At 47.7% G+C, this 13907-nt stretch overlaps 1 protein-coding gene across 4 annotated transcripts in view; it reads left to right on the plus strand.

Annotated features, from left to right (window-relative positions):
- Window positions 1-2677: 2677 nt before the first annotated feature.
- CHL1 (cell adhesion molecule L1 like) overlaps window positions 2678-13907 on the plus strand; it is a 126974-nt gene continuing 115744 nt past the window's right edge. For 2 of the 4 annotated variants that reach the window (XM_058845028.1, XM_058845032.1), the window contains exon 1: window positions 3123-3204. The gene's annotated coding sequence lies outside the window, so the exon portion shown is untranslated. Of the gene's footprint in view, window positions 2856-3122; window positions 3205-13907 lie in introns of those variants that run through there. The other 2 variants (XM_058845031.1, XM_058845030.1) reach the window with 2 other exon arrangements.

A 13907-nucleotide genomic window follows, 5' to 3' on the forward strand; every position in this document is an offset into this window, starting at 1 on the left:
GGTGTGTCTTGAGGGAGAATATTCAGGGAATCAGGTAACAAGTTACAGTTGGGATTGGCAAAACACACCTGCTGTTCCTCCTGACTCCTTCAGACAATGCCTGAGATAAATATTCCCAGAGGGTTTTCTCACACTTGTTTTCAGACAATGTTATGCATTTCATGTGTATTTTAAATATGTGATCAGTACCAGCCTAGAGAGAATTAATGTTTTCCAGTGTTTCCAGCAGTGTTGCTCTCTCATTCTCACATCAAGCAGAGGGTCTGATGAAAAGGCCCCTTGATTTTCAGCAGGAAATCCCAAAATAAAGAGCAGTTTGTGAGACACAGAGAGGACCACACTGAGCTTCTGTGTCTTTATTTTTGTTTGGTGCAGACTTAAGTGCGACGACATTTGCCCCATTTCATTGCCCAGTGAAATGTGAAGCACGACTGGGTATGTCTATTTACACTTTACTTAAAGCAAGCCCTATTCTCAAATAGATTTAGTTAGTGCCATGTTATTATTATTATTATCATCATCATCATCATTAATATTAATATTATTATTGTTATCAGGAACACATTTTATTTTGCAAGTGTGGAGCAGCTCTGGGGAAGCTGCTGTACTTGGGCATTGCCATCAGTTGGTTTCCTAGCAGAAGCAAAACTTTGTGCACGATTCTGTGTGAGAAGTTAAAACCATTTAATGCTTTCCATATTATGGCCTCAAACCTGAACATGGGAGAAGACCTTGGGAAAATCACCTTGACAGAGAGGATCTAGCAGCTGGGCCAGCTAAGCAGGGAGATGAAGGTCTAAGGGGAGGCTGCATTTTGCAAGCCCATCTTCCCTCTGTGGCACAGGGATGTGGGGATGGGCAGCCTGGGGAGAGCTTTGGCAGCAGCCCTGCCTCGAGCAGTCTCTGCAGGTCATTCAACTGGAGTCTCTCTTCTTTCTGGCAGAAATCTGCCTGGAAACTCCTGCTGCTGCTGAGGCATCCTGGGTGGAACTCAGGTTTGGCTGGGGAGGGTGAGAGTCACCAGCCCTGCTTTCCATCCTCCTGGCAATGGCAGGAGAGGCAATGCCAGCTCTCCCTGCCTTTCCCAGCTCTTACCTCTGCTCCCAGACAAGCAGCTCCCCATCCTCGGCCTTTCCCATTATTGCCAAGGCTCCAGTGAATCTCCAAACCTCAGGACTGGAGTGAGTCTCTGATGGCTCCTTCTCCTGGGTCAAATGGCTTTTCAATTTCAGCCCCCAGCCATCCCTCCTGGTCCATTTATCTCCCGAGTTTCCGCTCACAGGGCACAGGTCTGTTGCTTAGCTGTTGGTTGCTTTGGAAAGCAATGTGCTGTAAATATAATATTTTACTGTCTTTGGATGGAACAGTGACTCAATTCAGGGTCTGGCATGGAGGGCAGGATCCAAAGGGAGGATTCCTGGCCCTCTCTGTGTGCTCTGGGCTGGGTGTTGGCTGCACAGAAATCTGCCCAACTTCAGAGCTTCCTCAGCAGCTTTGATCCATGCATTTATATTGGTGCCAGGTCACTTATGCATAGTTTAATATAAAAGGTCTATTTATTAATTGCCTGACTTTGCATGGCTGCAAACTTACCATTATTTTAACAGTTTTGCATTTACTCAACAAATATATTAAACTATTCTGCCCTTTTCCCTTCCGGTTTTCAGATCTTTTTTTCTTTTACTGCCATCTTTATAATGCTTTTCCTTAAATTTAATTATTTACCCATCCAAAAGGCAAGATCACCTACTTAAATGTGCTGGAGATAAACAACACCAGTTGGCCAGTACATCCACAAATTCCAATTGCCACTGTCCCAAAGATCTTTAACCCAAATGCTAATAATCCCCGGGAGTGCCACTGCGCTTCGGTAGGGTGGGTTTATGGTTTAATGTCCATGAATGTTACTTTATGATTATTGTTCATTGCATTAGGCAAGGCTCAGAGGAAAGAAAAGCACCCAAAGGTCAGCAGCGGGACAGAAACGTGTGAGGAGTCTGAGCCTTCATGAAAATGATTCCCTCTGACCTTCCCCAATGATTCTATCTGACCTTCCCCACCTCTCGGGATGGGGTGCTTAAGACAGTGACTGGCAGATCTGTGATGACTGTCTTTACCAATCACTTGGTAAAATGCAAATTACCCAAAATTTAGCCCATTCCACGCAGAATGAAGCACCCGGGCAGAGTCCGGGGTCTCGAGTGCACACGTGAACCTGAGCTGGTTTTATTACACATTTATTATTTAAATTACAGAGGGTGGCATCTGAAAAAAAAAAAATAAAATAAAATAATAAAAAAAACCCCAAAAAACCCGAAAAAGCCAAAAACGAGGAAACGAGGTTTGGTTTTCCGAGGTTTGGTGTTGGGATGATTTGGTACATGAGGGTTTAGTGGGGGAGAAGGGGGAAGGGCTAAACCCAGTTGCGGTTTTCTTAATCTTCATCCCTTCTCCTGACAAGCAACGACAATTCTACACCGGAGAGAGGGGTGAGCCCAGGCGGGGACCGTCCCTTCCCCGGCAGCGCCTCCCTGCTGCTCCTCGCCTGGATTTTGGCGGAGTCCCCGCACGCCGAAGCGAGAGCATCCCGGGCTCCTGCACGGGCAGCGCCCCCAGTCCGGCCACTCCTTTCTCCTCCTCCCGGCCCGGTTCTGGGCTGGCCGGCACTGGGGGATCCTCCGGCACCTGCCCGGCTGCGGGACGGGCTGGGGGCGGCCAGGGGCTCCCCTCGCTCCCTCCTCTCCTCCCTCCCCGCATCCCTCCGGCTCCCGGCGCATCCCCAGGAGCCGCCGGAGCAGCGGGGACGGAGGTGCCGCCGGCAGCCGGCTCCGGCCGAGGGGACCCGGATCGGGCAGGTGGGACCCGGAGCGGGGCCGGGGCCGGGGCGGGGGTGGCTGTGCCCCGGGGGAGGCTGCGGGGAGAGCGGGGGCTCGTTGCCATGGCTCCCCGCAAGCTCCGCCGGAGGAGATAGCGATGCCAGTCACGGAGGGACCCTCTCCCTCCTCGTGGGTGTGGAGCGGGGCTGGCTTTGGGGTGGTTGCGTTGGGTTTTTCCGCTCTCCCTCCTTCCCTTCCCCCTTACCCCCCTCCTTTTTTTTTTTTTTTTTTTTTTATTTTTCGGGGTGGAGCGATTATTTCGGAGCGCCGGGACGGGGCTGCGGAGCTGCGGCCGCCGCCGGGACCCCTCCGCCCGCCCGGGCTCAAGGTACGGGGGGGAACCGGGGGTGTCCGAGGGTCTCCGGCCGTGGAGCTCGCCCTGCCCGGCTCCCAAAGCGCTCTTTTAATTATTATTATCGCTCTGATTTGCGAACTGCTTCTCCTCCCGCTCCCGGCACCGCACCTGGTCCCGCGGCGGCTGCGCCTGCGGAGCGATGAGGAAGGGGAGCCGGGCTCAGCCCAGCCCGGGGGGCTGCTCGGGGGTCCCGGCGGGTTCTGGGGAGCCCCTGCGGCCCCTTCTCCCTGCCCCGGGCGGAGGAGCCGCTGCCCCCGGGAAGTTTCGGGGTGCGGAGCCCTGCGGAGCCGGGGGACAGCGCGGAGCTGCCAGGGGACACAACCACGGTCCCCTGGGGACCCCCGGCTCAGTGCCCTGCTGCTTTAGGGGGGCTCAAGTTTGCGAGCCCGGCTGTCCTGCAGCCGTGGCAAACGCTTGTTTCTGCTTCCCAAATGATTTCGGAGAGGATTTGGGGTGGTTTTGCTGCGGTACCTAAATAATTAGCCAAGTCCCCGGGATTTTTTCTCTCTGGGGAAGCGATGTGCTCGTGTTGCAGCGCAGGAGAGCTGCTGGAATCTCTGAAGCTCGGTGTGTCTGGGCCGTGTGTTATTGATTTGTGTTGCGAGATCCAAGGAGATTCTGTTTTCCAGCAGTCAGACACAGCAAATGTACGTGGGCTTTTCACCATTAATGATACTCGGCTCCTTCTGGGCTAGAAAGGGACTAAGCTGTGTTTTGTTGGATTATGTCCAGGTGTTCAGCCCTACCTGGGGATACTTTTGCTTGAGACGTGGTTTTGGGGGATTTCAGCAGAGCGGTGACAGGTGGCATTTCTGTGTCGTTGCCAATGGTTTGTTTGGTGTGACCGAGTTAATATGTGCTGTGTAGCTCCCCCAAATCCCGTTCCATAAGCGATAAATAATAAATGTTATGACTTTAGATACAGCTCTCAGGAAAGGAGAGGAGGTGAAAAAGCTGCACTTGAAATAAATATGTATTTTTTGGCCATTTTTGAACATGAAATGTTACCTTTGCCATCCTCTGGCCATTGCTTCCCACGTGCCTCTGCTTGTTTTCTGCTATGAAGTATCAGAGTGCACAACTCCTGCTGTCTTAACGCTTCTCTCTTGCTTAAAAGTAGTAAATTTTATTTGTTTAAAAAAAAAACAAAAAAACAAGTAAACCCCTCTCTCAGTGGGTCATTTACAAATCAGGAAATTCTGTTTCACCAGTTTCTGGTCCTCACTGAGCATCTGCTGTCAGTGGAGTCTGGCTTGGAGAGGAGCTACAAGTCCAGACCATGTGACATCAAAATGAGATGCACAGGCTAGGAGACCAGGATTTGCAGAAGGTAATTTCTTTAGAAATATTGCCCAGTGTATGTGAAATTATCATTAAATATCTTTAGTAAAAAAACACCTGCCGGCAATCAGGAAGTTGAAATTCTGCCATATGCAGCACACAGCCTGGAAACCAATTTGTTTCTAAACTCTTCCTGTTTATTATTGATTTTTATCAAAATAGGGATGGGATGAATCTTGAGTGTGAGGCTGAAAGAGACTTCAGCAATGTACATTTAACTCAGTGAGTGTAATTATTGTGGGCATTTAGTATGAGTTACTCCAGTAATTAAACTTCATGAATTCTTCTTTACCCCAAGAAAGACAACAGATAAGCCTTCATGAAATGAAAGATTACATTATTCACAGCTTGGATGTGTACCTCGAGTGGCTTGGACTGGAGCCACCTTGTTTGCCAGTAAAAATTTACTTTATCACTTCTGTTTGGGAGAAAAAAACGGAACAAAAAGGAATCTATTCTTTGCATAAAACGATGCTGAGGACAGTTGCTCGTGTGATCAGAAAGGATCTGCTCCTTTCCCCAGTGGGAGAGGACAGGGACTACTTTAAACACTGCTAATTAGTTCAGTTTATCCTGCACGCATTACGATGCTGTAGTTCGTTAATTATACCTTTTCCCATTAGCAGTATGTTAAGAATAATGAATTAACACATCACACAGATCAAAAGAACGTCTACAAAGTTTATCTTAGAGGAAAGAAAGTGTTATTGTGTGTCAGGAAGTCCCCCTGGCTTTCCCAAGGCACAGATTTTGTTGGAATTCCTGAGCTGGTGCTTCAGAGCCCTATGAATGACTTGAATTGATCACAAACAAGTGACACTGGAGCTCTTGGTTGCTTAGCAACCCACCAAGATGCCACAATTTCTTTTGGTATATTTGTCCAGTAAAGTAGAAATTCAGTTTTGTTACAGATCAAGGGTTCTCTGCCAGCACAAAGCCCACCCTATAACAACCCTAAATCAGGGAGAATGAAAATTGATGTCCCAGCACAGTGTGGGAGCAGCATGGGTGTGAAAACAGAGCAGGAATCTTGTAACCATATTCTGGTGGTGATGTTTGCAGTGTTTTATAACAAGTTTCAATTGTCCTTTATTGGTTAGACTCCTAAAAACCCCAACTAGGACAAGTTATATCAAAGAAATTTATCTGCAGGTGCTGTTTGAACAGTTCCCCTGGTGCTTCCATGAGCTGTGGGATCCTGCAAGGTCTATGGGGCTCCCCTGCGCTCCACTTTGAAATTCAGCCTGGAGTGTGTGGTTTGATTGTGCTCTGAATTACCCCATGGCCCCCAGGGCTGGGCAGCTCTGCTGGGTTCTCCTCAGAGCAGACACTGCGTCCTTCCCAGATCTTTTTGTGTAAAGGAATAACAGGTTTAGTACTTGAAGAGCAGAAGGAAGATAAATGTTATCATGATTGTCTGCCTGAAGTACCAACATCAGCTTGAACGAGTTATATTTTGGTCACTGAACTCTCTTTTGTTACTCCTGGCTCCACGTGTGCTGCACCTTGGGAGGGAATCCTGCATCATCCCATCCCCACCCTCTGTGCTTTTTTGGGACAGGGACCCCACAGGGTGAGTTTGGGCTGAACCCGAGCTGGGCTATTTCAGGAGCTCACCCTGTGCCCTTCAGCTGCTGAGGGGCTTTTCATCCGTGGCTGGAGCTGGAGCAAAGCTTTGCAGTGTGTGTGGCTGGACCTGGGGCTCCCAGCACTGTTTTGCTCTACTTTTCTCCACCCTTCTGAGCTCTGCCCATGCAGACAGCTCCTCATCCTGCTAAAGCTGGACCTAGGAGAGGCCTGCTAGGGCTGGGAGAGCTGCAGGGTGCCAGGACATTCATTCTACTTAAATTGCAGTGGCATTCTGCAAGATTTCTTCCCCCTGGATGAGAAAAAGGAATCCAGGTACTTCTCTTGGTGGAGCTTGAGTATGGAATAATTTATCATGTATGGGACTGGAGGGGGATGTTGTAGCAGTGCCCACACTGAACCAAATCCCAGCTCCTTGTCACTATTCCCAGGCTAAGATTATTGTAGTTCCCAATCTGTGTACTTGTAATTAATTGTTTTTTTAGGCTCAGACAGACTTAGGTGAAGAGCTTAGGTGAAGACCTGAGAGCTTGGCTGATTTATTGTGAGTTGGTTTTTTTCCTCCTTTTGTTTCTGTGTAACAAAGTCAGTGCTCAAAACTCAAGGTTGTTGTATTTAGCTTTTTTTTTTTTTTTTTCCTAGCCACTCTCTTCTATTTGTTTTATTCATTGATTTCTGGAAGTTCATTTGCATTCCCAGATGCTGATTAGTGATTGCCCCTGCACAATGAACAGATGAAGGTACTTGGTAATATTTGGTGCCTCAGGTTTCTCCTCCCAGCGTGTCCAGGCACCCTGCATGAAGCACACAGTGTGTCGTGGCTGTGGTGATGTTATTTTCTGAGGTTTAAGCACTCCCTAGCAGATGTTTCCTTCTTCCCTCATTGCACCTGGATGTATAAAATTAAAAAAAAAATGCAGATGGAGAACAGTTTATCACTTAAAGTAGTGTTTATTATTACAGCTTAACTAGCTTGTGGTTTCCAGTGTGTTTTCCAAGTGCTGATCCTGTTTTATGTAAGAAGGACAAAAATTATGTTTCTTTCTTCATTAGGGCTTCTCTTTGTATTTTCTTTTGACCATTTCTGGGACTCTCTTCTCTCCATTTATGAAGAAGATTATAAACTTTGGGTAGTTTTCTCCTTTTGTTTGTTTTTTCTCTCTTGCAACAGGATGGAGTTAAACCAGAGGTGTGGTGAGGATGTGATTCAGGTTAAAGGAGGGTGAAAAGGAGTTTGGGGAGGACAGGGACGAGCCTGCTTGGATGCATCCCCATTTTTGCTGCTGCTTTGTGGCACAGCAGAATTGAGATGTCTGGATGCTGAGCCAGTGGTGGAGCCTGGGCAGGGCTGTTTCTGTGAGAGTGAAGTTTTTAAGGGTATTTTCACCAGCTGGTTCCCAGCCTGGCTGTGAGAGCTGGGCTGAGCTGCCTGGGGACAGCCAAGCTGCAGACAGGTGACCTCAGACAGGCCCTGTCCCTGTGCCAAAAACAGAACTTCCAGTGTCCCTGCCAAATCCTCGCCTGTCTGCAGCCAGGGGGTGTGGAAAGGTGGCACCTGCCATCATATTTATCCTCAGAGCAGCACCAAGGGGCCTGTGCATTGCTCTGGGAGGGCTCTTGGTCCCCAGCCTGGCTCTGTGTCACTGTCCCCTGTGCTGTCCCTTATCCTCTGTCATATCCTGGTGATGCTGCTGCTGCACTTCTCCTCCTCCTCCTCCTCCTCCTCTCCCTCCCTCCTCCTCCTGAGAGCATCAAAGGCAGTGCCTGAGCTGTTCATTTCTGTTTCTGAGAGGGCTTTAAAGGTGGGATGAAGCCACGTGAAGGGGCTCTGATGGCTGGGGAGTCTCTGTGCCCTCCTGGAGAATACAAAGTGTAACTACAAACAAGCCAAGCAGTGAGAGCACGAGGCTGCAGTCCCAAAGAACTCTAAACATTCCAGTGAGCCAAAGCCCTCTGACCTCTCAGTACAGCTCACTCAGAGGATTTTAGTACTTTCAGAAATCTCATTTCAAGCCCCTCCGTTTTTTGGGAGGCCCATGGGATGACTCTGCAAGGTTTGAGTCACTATTCAGAACAGCATCCTGGCTGGAATGAATGGGAAAGGCAGAAATCTACTCAGAGGAGTAGGGAAAAAAAAACAAAAAACAAAAAAAAGGGCAGAATTGGGCCCATCCACCTTTCAGTGTGTGTCTGCTTTGGTGACTTTTGGAGTGTGACACAAGCAATTCCCTGTCAGCCTTCCCCGCTGGTTGAATGCTGCCTGCTGTGCTTGTGTGGCACTTGAAAGGAGAGAGGGCTGCCTTTAAGGAGTGTATTCCCACAGATTTAAAGGATATTTGAAAAATGCAGCGCTGCGTCCCGTCACGTGTCGTTCCAGCATTAAACCCGCTGGAAACCTGCAACAATGTCCCAGTAAAAAATGCCTGGTGCCACTGTGCATCCCCAGTGCTTCAAGTGAAATGAGTCCTGATTAAAGATTGCTCTGCTGATAAGGAAAGTGAAATTATTAGTCTGGGGCAGATTTTTTATTGTTTTTTTGCTGTTAGAAAGCACCCCAACAATGCTTTCAGCTAAAGGAATGATTAACTCGATTTTTGTGGGTTTTTTTAATACATGTTGACAGAATGCACCATTTTTTTGCAGTTTACTGAAATCAGAGAATGGTTAATAAGAAGAGATTGTCTGTAGGTTTGGAAGGACCCACATTTTTCCCAAGGTTGATCTCATAGGTTTGTCTGTCCCATCACTGAAATCCTTCCCTCTGGGGCAGTTTGTGTTGGTAGAGCCAGGTCTCTAAGTACACTTGCATCCATGGCTGCTTAATTTTGTTGATTTTACTTCTTCATAAGCAAAATACTCCAAACCACAATCTTTTTGTTGAGTTCAGTGAGCTTACTACCTAAAATTTGGATTATTGCTCAAGTGTTTTACTGAATAAGAGCCCAGTGCCTTATTTTTCACAGGTTATTCTTTCATATCACTCCACAGATGACTTTGTTCCAGTAAAATTTCATTGAGAGGATAGATTTTAGAGGATTTGTGTTGTAAGTCAGAGGAGGTCCTGTCTGATTTTTTTATTATTATTACTCAGTTTTACAGGAATAAGCTGTATTGAGTGCTTGCTTTGAGTTCTGCCAAGGCATCAGTCGAAACTACAGCAATATTGGTCATTACCATTCACATCCCTTTGAGATAAATATTCATTTTTTTGCATCTGGCCAGAAGAAAATGGCACAGAACTGAACTACTGCTATCTGCTAGTGGCAGATGTTTTTTACCATATTTTTAGGATAAACCATGGTGGCTTCCAGGCTGGATATTGCCCAGAAAAACCACTGGTGAAGCCACGGCGCCGCTGAAATGGATGCTCAAACTCCCAGTGACCTCAGCAGAGTCAGGTTTTTGTCCCAGGAGTGATGAAAATCTAATTTACAGCCTAACCAGTTTGAGGAGGAGGCGTAATGGCTGGGGTCCTTGACTGATACAAATGAGGGTGATTGAGTTACCCTGGCTTGAGCCATCTGGGATTTTGGAGAATCCGCGATCCACGTGGGCTCTGCAGGCAGGAGATCTGGGAGTTCTGTGGTTCTGCCTCCTCTCCATATCCCATATCCCTGCCTTGTGTTTTGACTGGGAACAAATAACCAGGAAACAACAATGAATATTGCTGTTTTGTGAGCTGTGGTGAGCAGGGCACGGAGGAGCAGTGATTAAAGGGCTGTCCCAGCTCTACAGAGCTGAGCCATACCTGCTCCATTAAACTGACAGGGCTAGCACTGAAATCCACGCTGACTGCTCAGGCTTTACCACCTGCATGACAAATGCACCTTTCTGTCACTGACTGTGTGAGGCTGCACTTAGGCTTTCCCCTAAATCTGGGATTTTTATGATCTCTGCTGAGCCTGGGGAATTGCAGCCTCCCTGCTGTCCGTGCTCAGCCCAGGGTTCTGCTCACCCTGATTTTCAGCTAATTCCTGTCCAGACAGTGCCTACCTGCTGGGAGAGGCTCAGGCTTGCCTTTTCAGCTTGGCTTTATAGCCCAGGGAATTGCTGAAAATTGAGCTGTTTGAGCTGTTTTATGGAACAAAGCTTTATTAAAGGTGAAGTGCAGTCGGTGTGGTGGCACCAGAAAGTAATCACAGAGTGTCAGAGTAGCTTGGGACATTAAAGATCATCTCATCCCTCCCCCTGCCATGGCAGGGACACCTCCCACTGTCCCAGGGTGCTCCAAACCCTGTCCAACCCAGTCTTGGACATTTCCAGGGATCCAGAGGCAGCCCCAGCTGCTCTGGGCACCTGTGCCAGGACCTGCCCACCCTCCCAGAGAGGAATTCCTTCCCAACATCCCATCCAAACCTGCTGTTTCAGTTTGAATCCATTCCCCCTTATCCTGTCACTACATGCCCTTGGAAACAGCCCCTCTCTATCTATTTTGTAATAGTTATTTGGTGGTGCAGCCCCTAAAGAAAAGGAAATTTCTCCCATTTCCTTTCCTGCCAGCAGGATTCTGCCTTTTGGAGAGTTGGACCTCCTTATCCTGCCAGAGCAGCACATTTTCCCTGTCAGCCATTCCCCCTGTCAGACATCCCTGTGCAGTGAAACCTCACAGAATTCCAGCTGCATAGCAAGAGGAAAAATTCATCTTTGGTGCATAAAATTATGCCTCAGTGTTTATTAAAAAAAAAAACAAAACAAAAAAAAAAAAACCCACAACAGGCAACAAACCTGGAGGGTAATTCACAATCTTATCATGTGTTCCAGGAAAAAAAAATTGGAATAATCTTTGCATTTAGCAGATAAGCAGCATTCTCCCTACAAACCTATTCCACTGTGATCCTCCAAAATGTATGCTGAGCTTGTCTGTACACAGAGCTCCATGAAATGGGTGGTTAGACCAAATTTTTTTATCCCTGGATAGGATAGAGTCAGGAATGTTGTGTATTTTCCCTGCAAATTACATAGTGCACTCGCTGAAAAGAATAATGTATGCAAAGTTTGGCAGCTCAGGCAATGACAATCCATTTAACCATTTATAGCTTTATGTATTTTATAATCCCTAAACCCAAATGTCCCCAGAGAGGGAATGTGCCCTTAAAAATTTTAGGCCTTTAAATTAAGTGAATTTAAATTCCTTCATTTGCATATTTTCCCTTTCTTTGTTCTGCCTGAATGAGATATTGCTCCAGTAATTGAACTGTAATTTCAGCACAGGTAAATGATGTAAGACAGGCGAGATTCCGGGCGCTGCCTGAGCCGCTAATCCGGCAATTTGCAGCACACCTTGGAGAGGAGAGGCTGTCCAGCCCACTTAGGATCACCCAGCATGGGGCTGGTGCTTGAAAGTTCAATCAATCTCTGGTGCTAAATGTGCTCCTGGAGCAGGGACTCGAAGGGATGCAGTGGGGGGAAGGAATTCCTGGGAAACAAACTTCTCACTGAGCTGATGGCATGCAGAATTCCAAAGGGGTTTGGAAGGGACATTAAAGATCATCTGCTTGCAGCCAAGCCCAGTCCAGCCTGGCCTTGGATGCTCCCAGGGATCCAGGGGCAGCCACAGCTTCTCTGGGCACCTGTGCCAGGCCCTCCCCATCCTCACAGGGAACAATTCCTTCCTGATATCTCACCTAAATTTCCCTTTTTTCAGTCTCATCACTGCTTGTCCTGTCACTCCAGTCCCTGATGAAATACACAGATGGGTTAAAGCTGAATTCTCCTAAAAATAAAACTTTCCAGCTAGAGCAGAGCACTGAAACTTCTGGAAGAGTTTTGCTGAGAAGGTTCTGGTGATGGTTTTGTGGTGTGTGTTGGTCTCAGCCCATGGATTTGGCATCTCTGTGCCCGTGTGACAGCTAAACTGGGATGGGTGGGCAGGAGTGGTGTGGGAGGGAGAGACCATCAATATCTGCTGGAAAAAGTCTTGGTTATGATCTTTGGGAAAGGTTGGGTGATGCATCATGCAAGCATGGCAAAGTGGTTTTGGCTCCATCATCCTGTCTCTTCTGCAGGAATAGAGGAGAATCCCATGTGCAGAGGGGGAAAGCAGGAGAGGTAAGAGATGATTGTCTGGAGGGCTTGGCACCAATGCCAGGAAAAGAATGGAAAAGTTGATAGAGGACTGAATTAAAATAGAGTTCAAGACTAGAGATAATTCAGGTCTCTCTGGAAAGGGAGGAGTTAGAGGTTTGATCAGTGAGGGTAACTGAGGTTGCTGTCAGAGTTTCCTGGTGTTAGATGTGGTATGCTGTGAAATCTCAGTTAAAACCAAGCAGTCCCAACAAAGCTGGTGTGTGGAGTCTTCTTTCATACAATTCTGGAATGCTTGGGGTTGGAAGGGACCTTAAATTGCACTCAGTGCCACTCCTGCCACGTGCAGGGACATCTTCCACCATCCCAGGGTGCTCCAAGCCCATCCAAGCCAGCCTTGGACACTTCAGGGGTCCAGGGGCAGCCCAGCAGGCTGAAGGACAAATAGGATCCTTTCACACAGGGATTTTATCTGAATCCATGAGAGTGCTGGAAAGCCAGGGTCAGTGTTGGTGTCAACAGCTGAAAGAAAGGGTTTACAAACCTGGAGAGTCAGGGAAATAACCACAATATTGATTTGAAGAGTGGAGGAAATTCCCTGCAGTGAGAGATTTAGAGCTCAATCTGCTTAGCTCATCAGAAAGAGGATTGAGAAGGGACTTGATTACAGGAGCAAGTATTTTCATGGGGAAAGCATATCCAGCTTTTTAATCAAGAAAAGAAAAGAAAAATCAGATCCAATAGCTGCAGGCTGGAGCCAGACAATTTTAAATTAGACATTAAAGACAGGTTTTGTTTTTTTTATCTGTGATTAACCACTGTGATGGACTGTGGTGTGTTCAGATGGAGACTGGATACCTCGTGTGACACAATCAAACACGAGTTGCTGGATATGATTTGCAGAGGACAGGAAAAAACACATCAGAATTTGCTGTACAGAAAGGTGCAAAGGCCTTAAAATCTGTGAGCATTGAGAGGGCAGTTGAAGGAAGAAGAAAGAAAAGGGAGGAACTTTTATGGGAAGCACAAAAAGGAGGAATAGAAGCACTGCAAGGACAAAGAAAGGAGTTTCAGAGCTTCTGTTTTGGAGTATTGGAGCATATGTGCGAGCAAAGTGAATTTTGGCATTGGGAGCACCTTGGGTGTTGGCAGAGCTGGAGTCATCTGTTTCCCAGTCAAAACAGCAATTTTGGATTCTGGGCTTTGTTAATGATGATAAAGAAACCTCCTATTTGTGGTCTGGGCTTTTGGCAGCGTTGTGGTGCTGGGGGAGAGGATGGTGGGATGGATCCCAGGCTGGGATCCCAGCAGGAGAGCTGTGCCACCCTTCCCTGGAGCAGGGACACATCCTGTATCCCAACATTGATAAGATAGATCCCAACAGGAGAGCTGTGCCACCCTCCCCTGGATCAAGGACACGTCCTGTATCCCAGCATTGATGGGATGGATCCCAAGCTGGGATCCCAGCAGAACTGTGTCACCCTTCCCTGGATCAAGGACATGTCCTGTATCCCAACATTGATGGGATGGATCCCAGCAGGAGAGCTGAGCCACCCTCCCCTTGATCAAGGACATGTCCTGTATCCCAACATTGATGGGATGGATCCCAAGCTGGGATCCCAGCAGGAGAGCTGAGCCACCCTCCCCTGGATCAAGGACACGTCCTGTATCCCAACATTGATGGGATGGATCCCAGCAGGAGAGCTGTGCCACCCTCCCCTGGA

Source organism: Poecile atricapillus, chromosome 9 (genome assembly GCF_030490865.1).
Source record: "Poecile atricapillus isolate bPoeAtr1 chromosome 9, bPoeAtr1.hap1, whole genome shotgun sequence".
In the NCBI taxonomy this organism is placed as follows: domain Eukaryota; kingdom Metazoa; phylum Chordata; class Aves; order Passeriformes; family Paridae; genus Poecile; species Poecile atricapillus.